The sequence below is a fragment of the Chlorocebus sabaeus genome, chromosome 6 (assembly GCF_047675955.1).
Source record: "Chlorocebus sabaeus isolate Y175 chromosome 6, mChlSab1.0.hap1, whole genome shotgun sequence".
Lineage (NCBI taxonomy): Eukaryota > Metazoa > Chordata > Mammalia > Primates > Cercopithecidae > Chlorocebus > Chlorocebus sabaeus.
In genome coordinates, this window is record NC_132909.1 from 7,320,537 (window position 1) to 7,341,056 (window position 20,520).

A 20,520-nucleotide genomic window follows, 5' to 3' on the forward strand; every position below is an offset into this window, starting at 1 on the left:
ACCTCCGCCTACCAGGTTTAAGCAATTCTGCTGCCTCAGCCTCCCAAGTAGCTAGAACTACAGGCACACGCCACCACGCCTGGCTAATTTTTGTGTTTTCAGTAGAGATGGGGTTTTATGATTTTGGCCAGGCTCATCTCCAACTCCTGACCTCGTGATCTGCCCGCCTCAGTCTCCAAAATGCTAGGATTACAGGTGTGAGCCACTGTGCCTGGCCTTAATTTTCTTTTTTGTAGAGATGGGGTCTTGCTGTGTTGCTTAGTCTGGTCTTCAACTCCTGGCTTCAAGTGATCCTCCCACCTTGGCCTCCCAGAGTGCTGGGATTACAAGTGTGGGCCATTGAGCCCAGCCTGAATGCTTTTATGACCCATTAACACTGTTCTTTCCTCCTCCTCCTTCTTCTTCTTTTTCTTCCTCCTCCTCCTCCTCCTCCTCCTCCTTCTTCTTCAGACAGAGTCTCACTGTGTTACCCAGGCTGGAGTGCAACGGCACGATCTCAGCTCACTGGACACAATAATATTGTTCTAAGTACCAGAGATAACTCATGTAACAAAACAAGCCCTCATGGAACTTACATCCCCGTGAGAGATGTCAGGTGTAATACATATAATAAATTAACTCATGATATACTGCTTTAGAAGACTACCAGTGTTATGGAAAAATAATAAATAAAGTGGAGGGGGCAGGTATGGAGGCTCATGCCTGTAATCACAGCACTTTGTGAGGCTGAAGCAGAAGGACTGGTTGAAGTTAGGTTGAAGTCCAAGGTGGCCAACATAATGAGACCCAGTCTCTACAAAAAATAAATGATTAAAAATTTTTTTGACTGGGTGCGGTGGCTCATGCCTATAATCCCAGCACATTGGGAGGTCAAGGCAGGTAGAACACCTGAGGTCAGGAGTTCGAGACCAGCCTGCTCAACATGGCGAAACCCTGTCTCTACTAAAAATACAAAAATTAGCCGGGCATGGTGGCTCACTCGTGTAATCCCAGATATTTGGGAGGCTGAGAATCACTTGAACCTGGGATGTTGGAGGTTGCGGTGAGCTGAGATCAGGCCACTGCACTCCAGCCTGGGCAACAGAGTGAGATTCCATCTCTTTAAAAAAAAAAAAAAAATCAAATTAAGGAGAATTGGGAATGTGAGGGACGAGAGAGAAAGCAGAAAGGGGCCACTGGTACATTAAACGGGGTGGTCAGGGAAGACCACAGTGAGAATGTAACATTTGGCCAGGCTCAATGGCTCACACCTGTAATCTCAACACTTTGGGAGGCCAAGGCGGAGGATCACCTGAGGTCAAGAGTTCGAGACCAGCCTGGCCAACATGGCGAAACCCCATCTCTACTAAAAACACACAAAAAATTAGCTGGGCGTGGTAGCACACACATGTAGTCCCAGCTACTCGGGAGGCTAGGGCAGGAGAATCACTTTAACCTGGCGGGCAGAGGGTGCAGTGAGCCAAGATCACACCATTGCACTAAGCATGGGCAACAGGGTGAGACTCTGTCTCAAAAAAAAAAAAGAATATAACATTTGAGCAAAGATTTGGAGGAGACGACAAAGTGAGGCACATACGTATCTGGAGGAAGTACCCTTCGGGCAGAACCAGCAGCTTGGGCAAAGGTCCTGAGTCAGGACAGTGCCTGGAATGCTCAAGGAACAGCAGGGAGGCCAGTGTGGCTGGAGCCATGTGGGCAATGGGGAGAGAGGTGAGAGGTGAAGGCAGAGAGGGAAGCGGGCAGGTGGAGCAGGACCCTGTGAGTCATAGTGCACACTCTCCTGGCCTTTCCTGTAAGATGGGAGTTACAAAAGACTGTGGAGCAGAGGACGAACAATATCTGACTTAGGTCTTAACAATCACTGTGACTTTAAGGTTGAGACTAGACTGAGGGGGCGGGATGGAAGCAGGAGGCTGGGAGGAGGCTGCTGCAGGAACCCAGGTGGGCAGTGATGGGGAGATGGGGACCAGGGTGATGGCAGAGGAGGTGGTAGGAAGCAGATTCCAGGGTCAAGGTGGAGCTGGCTAGATTTGCTGCTGGGCTGGATGTGTGAGGTGAGCGGGGAGCAGTGTCGGGGTGACTGCAGGACTTTTGAACCGATGGAAGCTGGAGTTGCTGTACACTGATGCAGGAGAGCAGGTTTGGGGTGAGACCAGGAGCTCGGGGTTGGTCACTTTGCCTTTGAAATGCCTGTAAGACATCCTGGGGAGACTTCACTAAGGCAGCTGGATACTAGCAGCAAGATTACAGGAGGGGAGCCCGGCACGGTGGCTCACGCCTGTAATCCCAGCCCTTTGGAAGGCTGAGGTGGGCGGATCACCTGAGGTCATGAGTTCGAGACCAGCCTGGTCAACATGGTAAAACCCCGTCTCTAGTAAAAATACAAAAATTAGCTGGGTGTGGTTGCAGGTGCCTGTAATCCTAGCTACTCGGGAGACTGAGGCAGGAGAATTGCTCGAACCCAGTAGATGGGGGTTACAGTGAGGCAAGATCGCACCACAGCACTCCAGCCTGGGTGACAGAGTGAGGCTCTGTCTCAAAAACAAACAAACAAAAATGACAAGAGGGGTTCCTGGCTGGATACGGGCATGTGGGAGTCACTAGAATTTAGATGCTAGCGGGGCGCAGTGGCTCACTTTTCTAGTCCCAGCACTTTGGGAGAGACAGGAAGACTGTGTGAGCCCAGGAGTTCCAGACCAGCCTGGATAACACGAGGAGACTTTGTCTCTACAAAAATAGTACAAAAATAATTTAGATACTATTTATGTCTTTGAGCTTGAAAACGACCTCCAAGGGTGAGGTGCAGACAGAGAAGAGAGGTCTGGGGTTGAGGAAAGCTTGAGTTCACACAGCAGACAGGCATAGGTCAAAGCTCTAGTTGAAACACTGGATTATGACTGTGTGATCTTGGGCTCAGGGCTTCCCCCGCACCCCGAGCCTCAGTATGCTCATCTGAGATAGGGGTGTAGAATCCTTGAATACCTCTGTCTCCTACTCCCCCAACCCGCACACCCAGTTCATCACAAAACCCTGTTGATTTTGCTGCCAAAAAGCCTCTTGCCCCTGTCCACTATGTCCTGTCTCCATAGCCCTATCATGCAAGTACACAGCACCCCAGTTTTTTGTTTTTTGTTTTTTGTTTGTTTGGGTTTTGTTTTGTTTTGTTTTGTTTTTTTATTTTGACACAGGATCTCGCTGTGTTGCCTAAGCTGGAGTGCAGTGGTACAATCTTGGCTCACTGTAACCTCTGCCTCTCAGGTTCAAGCAATTCTTCTTTCTCAGCCCCCTGATTAGAGTAATTGGAACTACAGGCACACACCCTGGGGGCATGCCCAGCTAATTTTTATATTTTTAGTAGAGACGGGGTTTCACCATGTTGGCCAGGCTCGTCTTGAACTCCCAACCTCAGATGATTCACGCACCTCAGCCTCCCAAAGTGTGGGGAGTACAGGCGTGAGCCACCGCGCCCGGCCACCAGCTTTATATTCATCCCCTACCAGCCACTCACCACCCTACAGCCAGAGTGATCCTTTGAAAGCCCAAACCGTGTAACCGCAGCGCTGTGGGAGACCCAGGCAGGAGATTGCTTGAGGCTAGGGCTTCAAGACCAGTCTAGGTGGCAAGGCGAAACCTGTCTCTACAAAATAAAAATACATTAGCCAAACAGGGTGGCTTACATTGTAGTTCCAGCTACTCGGGAGGCTGAGGCATGAGGATCACTTGATCCCAGGAGGTCGAGGCTGCAGTGAGCCATGACTGTGCCACTGCACTCCAGCCTGGGCAACACAGTGAGACCCTGTCTCAGAAAAATACAGTTCAAACCGGACAACTACACTGTGGCTCTTCATTGCTTGTGGGATAAATATGAGTTTCCCCAACACTGCTGGTGGGGGCTGGGGCACCTGCCAGCCTCTCCAGACTTCTCTTGCACCTTCCCCCTCTTTGCGCACCACATCCCGGCTTCCCTACCTTTGTCTCTATTGCCAAGATTCTCTTGTTTCCCTCCCACCCCAGGGCCGTTGCCTGTGCTGCCCCTCTGCCTGGAACACCCTTTCTGTCCTCTGCTTTTTTTTTCCTTTTTTTTTTTTTGAAACTCATTCCTGCGATCTCAGTACAAATTTCACTTTCTCCCCGAAGCTTTTCCTGGCCCTTTTCAATCAGACCCTCCTACAGGAGCTTCTCTCCCATGAAGAGATGGCTACAGGCTGGGCACGGTGACTCATGCCTGTAATACCAGCACTTTGGGAGGCTAAGGTGGGAGGATCACATGAGGTAGGGAGTTTGAGACCAGCCTGGCCAACATGGTGAAACCCCCCCTCTACTAAAAATACAAAAATTAGCTGGGTGTGGTGGCGCATGCCTGTAATCCCAGCTACTTGGCAGGCTGAGGCAAGAGAATCCCTTGAACCCGGGAGACGGAGTTTAGAGTGAACTATGATGATGCCACTGCACTCCAGCGTCGGTGACAGAGCAAGACTCTGATCTCCCCTGGTCCCCCCATGCCCCCTGCAAAAAAAAGGAAAAAAAAAAGAAAAAAAAAAAAAAAGAGCTGGTTACAGGCAGCAGCAATTAGATCGTGTTTGTTGGATCATTTGGTGGTCACCCATCTGCTCCGCTCTCTGAGTTCCCTAGAGGAGAGGATGGTGTGTGGATTGCCCGCTGGCCCCGGGAACATAGCAGTCACTTGATAAATAATTGATGAGTGATCATTAAGGAGGACAATCTCCCCTTTGTCATCTGAGGATGGATTCATTCATTTAGTGTAAAATTATGCATTGAGCCCAAATTGTACGCCAGACACTACTAAGCGCTGGGGATGCCGCAGCGATGAAGACAGTCAAATACCTCTGACCAGGCACAGGTCACGCATATGGCATGAGAACAGTCCTCACCCAGAGGAGGTGGCCCAGAACTTTCAGCCCCTCTTTGCCACCTTTTTTTTTTTTTTTTTTTTTTTTTTGAGACGGAGTCTTACTCTATTGCCTAGGCTGGAGTGCAGTGGTGTGATCTCGGCTCACTGCAACATCCGCCTCCCAGGTTCAAGCAATTCTCCTGCCTCAGCCTCCTAAGTAGCTGGGATTGCAGGCAGCTGCCACCACACCCGGCTGATTTTTGTATTTTTAGTAGAGATGGGGATTCACCATCTTGGCCAACCTGGTCTCGAACTCTTGACCTCAGGTGATCCACCCGCCTCTGCCTCCGTAAGTGCTAGGATTACAGGGGTGAGCCACTGCGCCCAGCCCACCACCTCCTTTTTGTATACCCTGGAGAGTGCCCTTCAACTCTCCTAGTCCCCAAGCTCCTATTTCCTGGCTCCCTGAGACTGCTTCCCCTCAACAAATCCCAGTCCCCTGTCACCTTGTGCTGCGTCCGATGGTGAGGGAGCTTTTTCCTTCTCCGTCGTCAGTCCCAGGAGGCTGCCAGCCTCGAGCCCATGTTAAAGGTAGGGAAGCTAGCTGGCAGGAAGCTAGCTGTGAGTTTTGGAACAGATAAATGTCCAGGAAAGAATCTTGAGCAAGAGCCTCAGAGATCACTATCAGTCTGGGAACTGTCACCAGATGTCAGCCCTAATAGGCCCCGGGGGCTGCAGGCTTGGGGGATAAGGAGGAGGCGGGTGCCAGGGAGATCTTTTCGCAAGACCATTCCAATTCTGCCCTCCTTGTGCTAATGAGATTTGTTGAGAGATACAAAACACTTAAAACTTCTTGCGGCCAGGGTTGGTGGCTCACACCTGTGATCCCAGCACTTTCGGAGGCCAGAGCAGGTGGATTACCTGAGGTCAGGAGTTCAAGACCAGCCTGGCCAACATGGCGAAACCCTGTCTCTACTAGAAACACAAAAATTAGCCAGACATCAGGGTGGGTGCCTGTAATCCCAGCTACTTGAGAGGCTGAGGCAGGAGAATCACTTAAACCTGAGAAGCGGGAGTTGCAGTGAGTTGAGATTGAACTACTGCACTCCAGCCTGGGCAACAGTGAGAATCCTCAAAAACAAAAACAGAATAAAACAAAAAGAACTTCTTGGCACATAGTAGGCGCTCAAACATTGTTAGCTCTCTATTATTAATACTGCTCTTATTATTATTATTATTTTTGAGACGGAGTCTCGCTCTATCACCCAGGCTGTAGTGCAGTGGTGCGATCTTGGCTCACTGCAAGCTCCGCCTCCCGGGTTCACGATATTCTCCTGCCTCAGCCTCCTGAGTAGCTGGGACTACAGGCACCCACCACCATGCCCGGCTAGTTTTTTGTAATTTTTAGTAGAGACGGGGTTTCACCATGTTAGCCAGGATGGTCTCGATCTCCTGACCTCGTGATCCGCCTTCCTTGGCCTCCCAAAGTGCTGGGATTACAGGCGTGAGCCACCGCACCCAACCACTGCTCTTATGATTAATACTGCTATAGTCCTGCTTTGATTAACATCAGGAATAAATTCTGAGAGATACATCCTTAGGCGATTTCATCATTGTGCAAACATCAAAGAGTGTGCTTCCACAAACCTAGGTGGGAGAGCCTGCCGCACACCTGTGCCGGATTATCTAGCCCAGGGGTCTAGGCCAGAGCCCAAGTGGGACCATCTGTTTATTTTTTGACGTGGAGTCTTGCTCTGTTACCCACGCTGATGTGCAGTGGCCCAATCTCAGCTCACTGAAACTTCTGTCTCCCAGGTTCAAGTGATTCTCCTACCTCAGCCTCCGGAATAGCTGGGATTACAGGCATGTGCCGCCACAACGGGATAATTTTTGTATTTTTAGTAGAAATGGCTTTTCACTATGTTGACCATGCTGGTCTCAAACGCCTGACCTCCAGTGATCCACCCACCTCGGTCTCCCAAAGGGTTGTAATCCCAGTTACTGGGAAGGGTGAGGCAGAAGAATCGCTTGAACCCAGGAGGCAGAGGTTGCAGTGAGCCGAGATCACACCATTACACTCCTGCTTGAGTGACAGAGCAAGACTCCATCTCAGAAAAAGAAAACACGTAACACACAAACACACACATCGACCTAGGCCTACGCAGGGTCCGGATCATCAGCGTGACTGTCTTCCATCTCCAAGTCTTATCCCAGTGAAAGATCTTCAAGGGCAGTAACACCCTTGGAGCTGTCATCTCCCAGGATAACAGTGCTTCCTTCTGGACACCTCCTGAAGGAGCTGCCTGAGGCTGTTTGACAGTTATTTTTTCCCTTTCTATTTTTTTTTTTTTCCCCTTTTGAGGCAAGGTCTCGCTCTGTCACCCAGGCTGGAGTGCAGTGGCACAGTCTCAGCTCGCTGCAGCCTATGCGTCTCAGGCTCAAACGATCCTCCCACCTCAGCCTCCTGAGTAGCGGGAACTAAGGCACGCACCACCACACTCCGCTGATTTTTAATTTTTTTTTTTTTTTTTTTTGCAGAGACTAGGTCTCACTATATTGCCCAGGTTGGTCTCGAACTCCTAGACTCAAGCAGTTAACTTTTCTTTATAAGTAAGAGGAGTATACTCTAAAATAACAACAAAAACTATAGTACAGTGAATAAAGGCCGGCCACAGTGGCTCACACCTGTTTCCCAGAACTTTGAGAGGTCAAAGTGGGAAGATCACTTGAGGTCAGGAGTACGAGACCAGCCTGGCCAACATGTGAAACTCCATCTCTACTAAAAATACAAAAATTATTCAGGGATGGTGGTGCATGCCTATAATCCCAGCTACTCAGGAGGCTGAGGCAGAAGAATCACTTGAACTGGGGAGGCAGAGGTTGCAGGGAGCAAAGATCGCACCGCTGCCCTCCAGCCTGGGTGACAGAACGAGACTCCATCTCAAAAAACAAACAAACAAACCAACAAACCTATATATAGTAAATACATACACCAGTAACACAGTTGTTTATTGACTTTTTTTCTTTTTTTCTTTTTTGCAGAGACAGGGTCTCACTATGTTGCCTGGGCTGGTCTTGAACTTCTGGCCTCAAACCATTGCCCTACTTCAGCCTCCCAAAGTGCTGGGATTACAGGTGCGAGCCACCATGTCCTGCCTGTTGCCATGGACGAGTATGACATACTGTACACAATTGTATGTGCTATGCTTTTATATGACTGGCGGTCAAGTAGGTCTGTGTACACCAGCATCAGCACAAACATTAGAGTAACGCCTTGAGCTACTCCATTATGACAGCTACAACATCACCGGGTGATTGCAGTCTTTCAGCTCCGTTATAATGGGTGGGGCCGCTGTTGGACGTGCAGTCTGTCATTGACAGAAACCTCGTTATGCTGCGCATGGCTTTATTTCCTCAGGAGAATGCTGTGGCCTCAGCGGTAACATTTCACTGACTCTAAGACACATCATGTCAACAGGTGTCACCAGAAAGACAAGATGTTGTAACCAAGCGAGTTATAGAGAAACGCCACACTTTGAGACATATTATAGAGTCCTTGATTAGCCGGCGACCGAGAGACAGCTAGCACTTAAAATTCTCTCAGCCCCGAAGAAGGGGCTAGATTCTCTTTTATACTATGGTCTAAACCTAAGGCCAAGGCAGGCGGATCACTTGAGGTCAGGAGTTCGAGACCATCCTGGCCAACATGGCGAAAGCCCATCTCTACTAAAACTACAAAAATTAACCAGGTATGGTGGCACACACCTGTAGTCCCAGCTACTCGGAAGGCTGAGGCAGGAGAATCACTTGAACCTGGGAGGTAGAGGTTTGCAGTGAGTTGAGATCACACTACTGCACTCCAGCCTGGGCAACAGAGTGTAACTCTGTCTCAATAAATAAATAAATAAATATTTCAGCATCAATTTCCAAAAGAAAGGACTCCTTTAAAAGAAATACAGTGGCCGGGCGCGGTGGCTCAAGCCTGTAATCCCAGCACTTTGGGAGGCCGAGACGGGCGGATCACGAGGTCAGGAGATCGAGACCATCCTGGCTAACACGGTGAAACCCCGTCTCTACTAAAAAATACAAAAAAATAGCCGGGCGAAGTGGCGGGCGCCTGTAGTCCCGGCTACACGGGAGGCTGAGGCAGGAGAATGGCGTGAACCCGGGAGGCAGAGCTTGCAGTGAGCCGAGATCCGGCCACTGCACTCCCGCCCGGGCGACAGAGCGAGACTCCATCTCAAAAAAAAAAAAAAAAAAAAAAAAAAAAAAAAAGAAATACAGTTACCAGGCATGGTGGCGCATTCCTGTGATTTTAGCACTTTGTGAGGCCAAGGCAGGCAGATCATTTGAGGTCAGGAGTTCAATACCAGCCTGGACAACATGGTGAAACCCTGTCTCTACTAAAAATACAAAAAAAAAAAAAAAAAAAAAATTAGCCAGGTGTGGTGGTGGATGCGTGTAATCCCAGTTACTTGGGAGGCTGAGGTAGGAGAGTTGCTTGAACCTGGGAGGTGGAGGTTGCAGTGAGTGGAGATCATGCCACTGCAGTGTAGCATGGGTGACAGAGCAAGACTCCTTCAAAAAAAAAAAAAAAAAGAAAGAAAGAAAGAAAAAGAAATATAATTTTATTACCACATCCCCAAAATAGCAATAATTCCAATTCCTTAACACACACACACACACACACACACACACAAGTCCCTCAATGTTTACATTCCCAATTGTCCCATAGCAATTATAAAGATTTTTGGGAAGGGGGCGTCTTAACTCTTCCAGATCACTTTTGGACTCAGAAGCATCCATGTCTTTACATTTCTATACACTGCCATCCTCTGTGGCATCTAGATCAAGGGGATTGGCAAACTTTTCCTGTAAAGTGACACAGAGGAAATATTTTGGGCTTTTTGTGCCCCAGAGCCTGTGTCAAGCAGTCAGCTCTGCTGTTGTGGGATGAAGGAAGATCCACGAAAAACAGTGGGCAGGGCCGTGTGCCAATAAAACTTTATTTATGCACATTGAATTTTGAATTTCGTATCATTTTCGTGTGTCATGAACGTTATTATCCTTCTTTTGATTTTGCCTAACCATTAGCCCACTGACTGCCCCAAAACAGGCAGCGAGCCAGATTTGGCCTGGGCGGTGGGTCATAGTTTGTGAAACCCAAGTAGACGTCAACCTGGTGTTGCTTTAAAGACTGCCTGTGAAGGCTGGGCACAGTGACTCATGCCTGTAATCCCAGCACTTTGGGAGGCTGAGGTCAGTGGATCACTTGAGGATAGGAGTTAGAGACTACCCTGGCCAACATGGTGAACCCCATCTCTACCAAAAATACAAAAAGTTAGCCAGGTGTGGTGGCAGGTGCCTGTAATCCCAGCTACCCGAGAGGCTGAGGCAGGAAAATCACTTGAACCCAGGAGGTGGAGGTTGCAGTGAGCCGAGATTGTGCCACTGCACTCCAGCCGGGGTGACAGAGTGGGACTCCATCTCAAAAAAAATAATAATTAAAAAACTGAAACCAGTTCCTTTTCTAAGGGCAACACCAGGGAGAGCTGTAAGATGATGGTTGTTCTTCCCAGGCTGTGCTCTGCCTGGATTCGGGGATTACCTCTCCCCATGGTGAAATTCTCAATGTATTTCTCCTGCTGCACCACAACGTTCAGCATTTTTTGCTTTGTTTTGGTGGCCATTCTGGTATTTTTTTCTTCTTTCATTTTAGATGCAGGGGGAACGTGGACCTGGGGATATTTATATATACACACACACACACATTTATATATATATTTATATATTTATATATTTATATATAAATATATATTTTATATATTGTATATTATATAATATATATTTTATATATTGCATATTATATATAATATATATTTTATATATTGTATATTATATATAATATATATTTTATATATTGTATATTATATATAATATATATTTTATATATTGTATATTATATAATATCTATTTTATATACTGTATATTATATATAATATCTATTTTATATACTGTATATTATATATTATATCTATTTTATATACTGTATATTATATATTATATATATTATATATTATATAATATATATTTTATATATTATATATAGTGTATATATTATATTATATATATTATATATTATATATTACATATTATATATTTTGTATATATTATATATATTTTATATATATTATATATATTTGTGTGGGCGTCACCCAGGCTGAATGCAATGGCGCAATCTCGGCTCACTACAACCTCCACCTCCCGGGTTCAAGTGATTCTCCTGCCTCAGCCTTCCGAGTAGCTGGAACCACAGGTGTACAACACCTCGCCCAGCTAATATTTGTATTTTTAGTAGAGACGGGGTTTCACCACGTAGACCAGGCTAGTCTCGAACTTCTGACCTCAGGTGATCCACCCACCTTGGCCTCCCAAAGTGTTGGGATTACAGGAGTGAGCCACCATGCCCAGCCGATTTGGGTATATTACATGGTGCTGAAGTTTGGGTTACGAATGACCCCATCACCCAGGTACTGAGCATAGTCCCTGATAGTTGGTTTTCAACCCGCGCTGCCTGCCCCTTTCCCTTCTCCAGCAGTCCGCAGTGCCCTTTGTTTCCATCTTTACGTCATGAGTACTCAGTGTTAAGCTCTCACTTATAAGTGAGAACATGTGGTATTTGGTTTTCTGTTCCTGCGTTAATTCCATGAGGATAATGGCCTCCAGTCGCATGCATGTTGCTGCAAAGGGGCAAGATTTCATTTTTTTTTTTTTTTTTTTTTAGACAGCGTTTCTCTTTTGTTGCCCGGGCTGGAGTGCAATGGCGCAATCTCAGCTCACCACAACCTCTGCCTCACGGGTTCAAGAGAGTCTCCTGCCTCAGCCTTGCACATAGCTGGGATTACAGGCATGCACAACCATGCCCAAATCATTTTGTATTTATAGAAGAGATGGGGTTTCGCCATGTTGGCCAGGCTGGTCTCGAACTCCTGACCTCCAGTGATCCACCCACCTCAGCCTCCCAAAATGCTGGGATCACAGGCATGAGCCACTGCGCCCAACCGCCAGCTTTATATTCATCTCCTACCACTCACCACCGCTGCGCTGCTGGCTCTGAACCTTTTTTTAAATCATAGTACCCCATGACGGTTTATGGCATTATTACCCAATCAGTTCACGGCAAATTTAAGTGTTTATTTCCTCCCTGTTTTGCATTATAAATGGTGCTGCAAATAACACCTTTGGGGATGAAAATTGTGTCTGTGTTTAGGATTATTTCTTTGCTCTCAATTCCCACAAGTGAACCCTAAGAAAGAAAAGATCTTGTCTCTGTCACCCAGAAGGTCCTGACAACCCTATAACCCAGCAGGAGAGACGCTGCCCCGGCCTCCCGCCCCGCCCCGGGGACTCCTATGAGATTGTTTCCTGCCTGTTGATGGACGGGGTTGGATTTTGATTTCTTGTGTGCGGGAACGTCTTCCTGCGATGACAGTTGGCCACTCCCCCTCTTTCCGATTTGCAAACGTCTCTCCGTGTCTTTTGCCCACTTGCCTACTGGAATCCAACTTTGTTCCTTCTCTGTGTGGTTTACACGATAAGATTATTGATGCTATTTCTGTCGCAGGGAATATAAGGTTTTTTCCAGGTCTATTTCTTGACTTATAATTTTAGTGTGAGTTTTGTTTTATACACAGAGATTTTAATTTAAAGGCTGTCAAATCTGTCTCCTTAATACGAGAACAATAGAGAAAAACTTCGCATTTTTAAAGTAAGGCATCATTTGCATACAGTACAATTCACTCTTTTTAGGTGCAGTTCTGAGGTTTTGGCAAATGCACACATCACGTGACCATCCGCAACCAAAACACAGAACAGTTCCATCACCCCAAATCCCCTCACCCCCCGTTATGGCACAAGTGTTTAAAACATAAGAAAGCCAAGAGAATAGATGTGAATAGGCAATTCTTTTCTCCGGGTTGCTCTATGTTTTATGATATTGACCCCTAATTTTTGTCTTTTTTTTCTTGAATAAAACCAAAAATGCTAAATGAGGGGGAAATTGCAGATCAAACTAAAATTTGTAGTTAAAGAATCCCCTGCCATCCTCGTTCTTCCCTCAGATAATGAGAATTGTTAACAAGTTCATATCTTTCTTTTCTTTCCTTTTTATAGAGATGGGATCTTGCTATGTTGCCCAGGCTGGTCTCAAACTTCTGGGCTCAAGTGATCCTCCAGCCTTGGCCTCCCAATATGCTGGGATTACAGGTGTGAGCCACCGTGCCTAGCCGAGTTCAACCCTTTTAGATTCCACATGTAAGTGAGATTGTGCAGTGTACTTTTTTTTTTTAACCTAGAGATTACTTCACAGTTACAGAAAAGTTACAACAGTATAAAGAGGCTGGGCACAGTGGCTCACACCTGTAATCCCAGCACTTTGGGAGGCCAAGGAGGGCAGATCACCTGAGGTCAGGAGTTCCAGACTAGCCTGACCAACATGGCAAAACCCCGTCTCTACCAAAAATACATAAAAATTAACCAGGCATGGTGGCGTGCGCCTCTAATCCCAGCTACTTGGAAGGCTGAGGCTGTTTTGTTTTTGTTTTGCTTTGTTTTGTTTTGAGACAGAGTCTCACTCTGTCACGCAGGCTGGAGTGCAGTGGTGCGATCTCAGCTCACTGTAGCCTCCTTCACCTCACTTGAACCTGGGAGGCGGAGGTTGCAGTGAGCCGAGATCGCACCACTGCACTCCAGCCTGGGCAACAGAGGGAGGCTCCGTCTCTCACACACACACACACACACAAACACACACACACACAAACACACACACAAACACACACACACACACACAAACACACACACACACAAACACACACACAAACACACACACACACACAAACACACACACACACACAAACACACACACACACAAACACACACACACACACGCACGCACGCACCCTGAACCATGGAGTGTGGTGAGCACATTGAGGTGCTGGGATGGTGGTGCCTGGAGAGGACCTGGCAGCTCCACGCCCTTCCCCGTAACTCACCCCATGCATCTCTTTCATTCCTGAATTCTATCCTTTATAATAAACCAGTAACAATAAGTAAAATGCTTGCCTGAATTCTGTGAGTTGTTCCAGTGATTTTTTTTTTTTTTTTTTTTTTTTTTTTTTGAGACAGGGTCTCGTTCTGTCACCCAGGCTGGAGAATGGTTGCCTGATCATAGCTCACTGCTACCTCAATCTTCTGGGCTCAAGTGAGCCTCCTGCCTCAGCCTCCTGGGTAGCTGGGACTACAGGTGCATGTCCCCACACTTGGCTAATTTGTTTTTATTTTTGGTAGAGATGGGGTCATGCTATGTTGCCCAAGCTGGTCTCCAACTCCTGGGCTCAAGTGATCCTCCCTCCTTGGCCTCTCAAAGTGCTGAAATTACAAGCGTGAGTCATGGTGCCCAACCTGTAGCAAATTAGTGTATTTGAGTAGGTGTTTTATTCCATTTGCATTACTATAAAGGAATATCTGAGGCTGCGTCATTCATAAAGAAAAGAGATGTATTTGGCTCATGGTTCTGCAGGTTGTACAAGCATGGCACCTGCATCTGTTCAGCTTCCAGTGAGGACTACAGGGAGCTTCCAATCATGGTGGAAGCCAAAGGAGGAGCCAGCACATTGACACAATGAGAGATGGAACGAGAGAGAGAGGGAAGAGGTGTCAGACTTTTTTTTTTTTTTTTTTTTGGTTGGTGTGGGGCGGGAGACAGATTCTCATTCTGTCGCCCCAGCTGGAGTGCAGTGGCACAATCTCAGTTCACTGCAACCTCCACTTCCTGGGCTCAAGCAATTCTCCTGCCTCAGCCTCCTAAGTACCTGGGATTACAAGCGCGTGCCACCACACACGACTAATTTTTGCATTTTAGTAGAGATGGGGTTTCACCATCCTGTCCAGGCTGGTCTCAAGCTCCTGATCTCAGGTGATCCACCTGCTTCAGCCTCCCAAAGTGCTGGGATTACAGGCATGAGCCACCGCGCCTGATCCAGACTCTTTTAAACAGTCAGATCTCATATGAGCTCACAGACTGGGAACTCTCATTACTGCAAGGACAGCACCAAGCCATTCATGAGGGATCCGCCCCCAAGACCCAAACACCTGCCCTCAGGCCCCACCTCCAACACTGGAGGTCACATTTCAACATGAGATTTGTGGAGGAGGCAAACATACAAACCTTATCAGTGGGAGTTTTGGGAACCCCTGAACTGGTGATTGGCCAGGCAGAAATTCAGGTCGTGTGGACACCCTACTGTAGCTGGCATCTGAGGTGGGGGCAGTTTTTTGTTTGTTTGGTTTTTTTTTCGTTTTCTTTTTGTTTTGTTTTGTTTTGAGACAGAGTCTCACTCTGTTGCCCAGGCTGGAGTGCAGAGGTGTGATCTTGGCTCACTGCTACCTCCACCTCCCGGGTTCAAGCAATTCTTCTGCCTCAGTCTCCCAAGTAGCTGGGACTACAGGCGCACACCACCACGCCCAGCTAATTTTTGTATTTTTAGCAGAGATGGGGTTTTACCATATTGACCAAGCTGGTCTTGAACTCCTGACCTCGTGATCCACCCTCCTCAGCTCCCCAATGTGCTGGGATTACAGGTGTGAGCCACCGCGCCCGGCCTGAGATGGCGGCAGTTTTGTGACCCGAGTCCATAACCTGCAGCGTCTGACACTAACTCTGGGCAGTCGATGCTGGAACTGAATTGAATGTTTGGGCACCCAGTTGGTGTTGGAGAACTGGGGAATTGGGGGAAGAACCTCTCAGGATCCCTTTAGGACGGAGCTCCTGGTTGGATACAGCTGTGTGAGCCTCACAGCAGGGACTCAGGGAATGTTCACTGCAGAATGAACAAAGTGAGACCTAGAGAGCTGAGGAAACCTGCTCCAGCGACAAGGCAGAGAGTCCCAGGGCTGGAATCCCATCCCGTCTCCTCTCCCAACCAGCCTCCCCACAGGGAGCCCAGGCCAGAGCTCAGACCTGCCCACATGGCTGAGTATTCGGAGCAGGATGACAGGGCATTCCAGTCCTCTGGGTGTTAGGTTTTGAAGGGAAGGCGAGGGTTAAAGAATGACACCACAGGCCAGGTATGGTGGCTCACACCTGTAATCCCAGCACTTTGGGAGACCTAGATGGGTGGATCACCTGAGGTCAGGAGTTTGACAGCAGCCTGACCAACATGGTGAAACCCCAACTCTACTAAAAATACAAAAATCAATCAGCCAGGCGTGGTGGCGCGCACCTGTAATCCCAGCTACTCGAGAGGCTGAGGAATTGCTTGAACCAGGGAGGCGGAGGTTTCAGTGAGCTGAGATCGTGCCATTGCACTCCAGCCTGGGTGAAAGAGCAAAACTCCGTCTCAAACAAACAAACAAACAAAAACAAACAAACAAAACAGAGAGAGGGAAAGAGAGAGAGAGACAGGGGCTCAACAGCAACACAGGTATATTGCAAAAACCTGTGGAGATGAGGGACCAGCTTAGGGCCCGAGCCCACAGCCGCTTATAGGCTGGGGTACTTAAAGGTATGGGTGGGAGGGTCTGAGCAGTATCGCTCGCTCCCTGGCAGGATATTGATAAGAAGTGCGATCAGGTGGTTTGGCCCTTTTTCCAGCGGGATGTGATAAGATGTTCCTTGGATCTTTGCCCAGCAGGCTATGACAGGGATTTTTCCTTCAGTAGGGCCTTTGCATGGCAGGGTATGATAAGGATGTTTCTCACTGCCTGAACCCTCATGGAATATTTCACTTTGACCAAGGTCTGTGAAATGACAGAAGGCTTCCAAAATGGTGCAGTTTGGACTAACACTGGGTAGGCAGTGAAAGAGCAGAAATAGTGCTCTGTGTCTGGGCATCTTCTGGTCACCATGCGGTGGGGATTGCTGAAGGTGCAGGGGCAGGGAGTGGACACAGGCCACGGGAGAGGCTATTCTGGAGCCCCTGTAAGTTGAATAGCTTTGCGGGCTCCTCCTGGCAGCCTCCTTCAGTGGGGAGGGTGAGAACCTTGCACAGAACCTGACTGAGAGCCCCAGGAGGAGAGGGACCTGCCCTAGGTGACAGGTTACAACAGGCTGAAGTGACATCAACCTCTGTCTGATTCCAGATCTCTCTCTGTTTCCCATATTTGCTGAGGAGAAGCCATAAGCTCAAGCAGCTCCTACTGTTGTCCTAGTGATGCTAGACAGGTGAGACCCCAAATTGGGGCTTGGCCTGGGAGGGCTTGTGGCTTTGGACAGGAAAGAATTCAAGGGTGAGCTGGTGGTGTTAGTCAGCAACTTCTTCTTCTGACCTGTCATCAGAATGTATAGACAGCAATTTTTTTTCTCTCTTTTTTTTGAGGCGGAGTCTTGCTCTGTTGCCCAGGCTGGAGAGCAGAGCTGCAATCTTGGCTCACTGCAACCTCCGCCTCCTAGGTTCAAACAATTTTCCTGCCTCAGCCTCCTGAGTAGCTAGGATTACGGGTGCCCGCCACCATGCCTGGCTAATTTTTGTATTTTTAGTAGAGACAGAGTTTCACCATGTTGGCCAGGCTGGTCTCGAACTCCTGATGTCAAGCGATCCTCCTGCCTCAGCCTCCCAGTTGGCATTACAGGTGTGAGCCACCATGCCCAGCCAACATTAACTTCTATTGAAGCTGCTGTGTATAGCAGCAACAGGGGTACTGCTCCTTGCCTGAAAGGCTACCCCATAGGCAGTGTGCCCAGAGCAGCAGCTTAGGGGCGGTCTGCAGCAATACTTATACCCACTTTTAATTATATGCAAATTAAGGTACAGATTATCTAGTAATGACTAGAAAAAGGGTGGTAACTCCCAGGTCATCAAGTCACTGCCATGGAGAGGGGTGGTAACTTCCGGGTGTTGTCATAGCAACGGTAAACTGACATGACACTGGTGGACGTGTCTTATGGAGAAGCGCTTTCCCCTCTTCCCTGTTTCAGCTGGTCTTCAATTTGATGCTGAGTCCAAGCCCCACCTCCAGAGTCTAGTCCCACCTCCTACTTCATCAGGCATTGGGGGAGGGAGAGAGGGGATTTACGGTTTAATGGTTGCAGAGTTGCTGTTTGGCGGGGGGGATGAAAATTTTTTAAATAGATTGTGGTGATGGTTATACAACGTTATGAATGTAATTAATGCCGCTGAATTATACATTTAAAAATGGTTCAGTGAAATTTTGTCACACATTAACATAATGTTAAATATGAATAACGCAATATACCAACAACCGTTGAATTTTACTCTTTACATGGGTGAATTGCGTGGTATGTAAATTATATCTTAATAAAGTGATTTCTTTTTTTCTTTTTCTTTTTTTTTTTATTGAGACTGAGTCTCACTCTGTCACCCAGGCTGGAGTGCAGTGGCGCAATCTCGGTTCACTGCAAGCTCCTCCTCCCAGGTTCACGCCATTCTCCTGCCTCAGCCTCCCGAGTAGCTGGGAGTACAGGCGCCCGCCACCACGCCCAGCTAATTTTTTTGTATTTTTAGTAGAGACGGGGTTTCACCGTGTTAGCCAGGATGATCTCGATCTCCTGTCCTCGTGATCCGCCCGCCTCAGCCTCCCAAAGTGCTGGGATTACAGGCGTGAGTCACGTGATTTCTCTTCTTAAATTCAGTGTCTTACTCACATGTGGCCTGTGGCTACCATCCAGGCAGTCCAGGGCGGGGCTATTTCACTTCATGCTTGGGTTCCCAGCCCTGCCGCCTGGCTGGGTGGCCTCGGATAAGTAAAGTCATCTCTCTGAGCTCCTTTTCTTCGTCTGTAACACGGAGATAACAACAGCACCCACCTCAAGGCTGTTGCAGGGTTTAAATGAGAGGAAAGTGAAAAATTCTCAGCAGGATATCCGGCAAACACAGAGTACTCTTTTCTGTGAGCGCTTATGATTATTGGCCCACTGAGAAAATATCACCAAAGGATAAACTCCCAAAAGTGTAGTCGGTAGGTCAGACATTCATTTAAGAACTGCTGGAAGATGTGTGGTGAAACAACCCCAGGGAGGCAGCTGTGGGCACCACCGGCCTCCTCTGGGCAGGCAGCCTGTCCCTGCGTGGTGTGATTGGCACCCAGCTCTCTCAGTCTGGCTCTTCTGTGTCGACAACTGGCAGATGGGACAGCTCCTTGCTGCTGTCATTCATGCGTCTCTAGTTATGGGAGAGGGTGGCCCCTTTAGACGCTCTGTGCTATGGTGGAGGAGAATGTGACAATGATGCTGTTAGATGCAACGCCCGAGGGAACCCAGGAATGCTGCACACGGCGGAACACGCACAGGTGCGGGCGTGCACGGCAGGGCTCCACCTGAGCCTGGTACGTGAATGAATAGGTGAAGAGAAATAAAAGGCAGAGAGAAAGCCCTCAAAAGGAAGACTTGGCTGGGCGTGGTGGCTCACGCCTGTAATCCCAGCACTTTGGGACTTTGGGAGGCGGAGAGAGGATCACTTGAGCGCAGGAGTTGGAGACCAGCCTGGGCAACATGGTGAGATCCCCATCAAAGAAATAAGAGAGAGAGAGAGAGAGAGAGAGAGAGAGAGAGAGAGAGAGAGAGGAAGGAAGGAAGGAAGGAAGGAAGGAAGGAAGGAAGGAAGGAAGGAAGGAAGGAAGGAAGGAAGGAAGGAGAGAGAAAGAGAAGAAAAAGCGAAGAAAGTGAAGAAAGGTAAGAAAAGGAAGAAACTTGTTAACAATTCTCATTATCTGAGGGAAGAACGAGGATGGCAGGGGACTCTTTAACCACCAATTTTAGTTTGATCTGCAGTTCTCCCCACCCCCCCAATTTGGCATTTTCGGTTTTATTCAAGAAAAAAAGACAAAAAATTGGGGGTCAATCTTTTAAAATGTAGAGCAACCCGGAGAAAAGAATTGCCTATTCACGTCTATTCTTTTAGCTTTCTTAAGTTTTAAACACTTGAGCCATACGGGGGGTGAGGGGGTTTGCGGTGATGGAACTGTTCTGTGTTTTGGTTGCGGGGTGGTCACGTGATGTGTGCATTTGCCAAAACCGCCGAACTGCCCTTAAAAAGGGTGAATTGTACTGTATGCAAATGACGCCTGTATTTTTAAAATGCTAATCTTTTTTTCTTTTTTCTCATATTAAGGAGACAGATTTGACAGCCTTTAAATTAAAATCTCTGTGTATAAAACAAAACTCACACTAAAATTATAAGTCAAGAAATAGACCTGGAAAAAAAAAAACTTATGGCCCCTGTGATAGAAATAGCATCAATAATCTTATCATGTAAACCACACAGAGAAGGAACAAAGTTGGATTCCAGTAGGCAAGTGGGCAAAAGACACGGAGAGACGTTTGCAAATCGGAAAGAGGGGGAGTGGCCAACTGTCATCGCAGGAAGACGTTCCCGCACACAAGAAATCAAAATCCAACCCCGTCCATCAACAAGCAGGAAACAATCTCACAGGAGTCCCCGGGGCGGGGCGGGAGGCCGGGGCAGCATCTCTCCTGCTGGGTTATAGGGTTGTCAGGACCTTCTGGGTGACAGAGACAAGATCTTTTCTTTCTTAGGGTTCACTTGTGGGAATTGAGAGCAAAGAAATAATCCTAAACACAGACACAATTTTCATCCCCAAAGGTGTTATTTGCAGCACTATTTATTGTAAAAATCACCAAAAGCAAAATAGCG

The 20,520-nt window shown here is 47.7% G+C and overlaps 1 protein-coding gene across 1 annotated transcript in view; it reads right to left on the reverse strand.

Moving 5' to 3' along the window:
* GPR32 (G protein-coupled receptor 32) overlaps positions 1-20,520 on the reverse strand; it is a 47,411-nt gene that overhangs the window by 14,184 nt on the left and 12,707 nt on the right.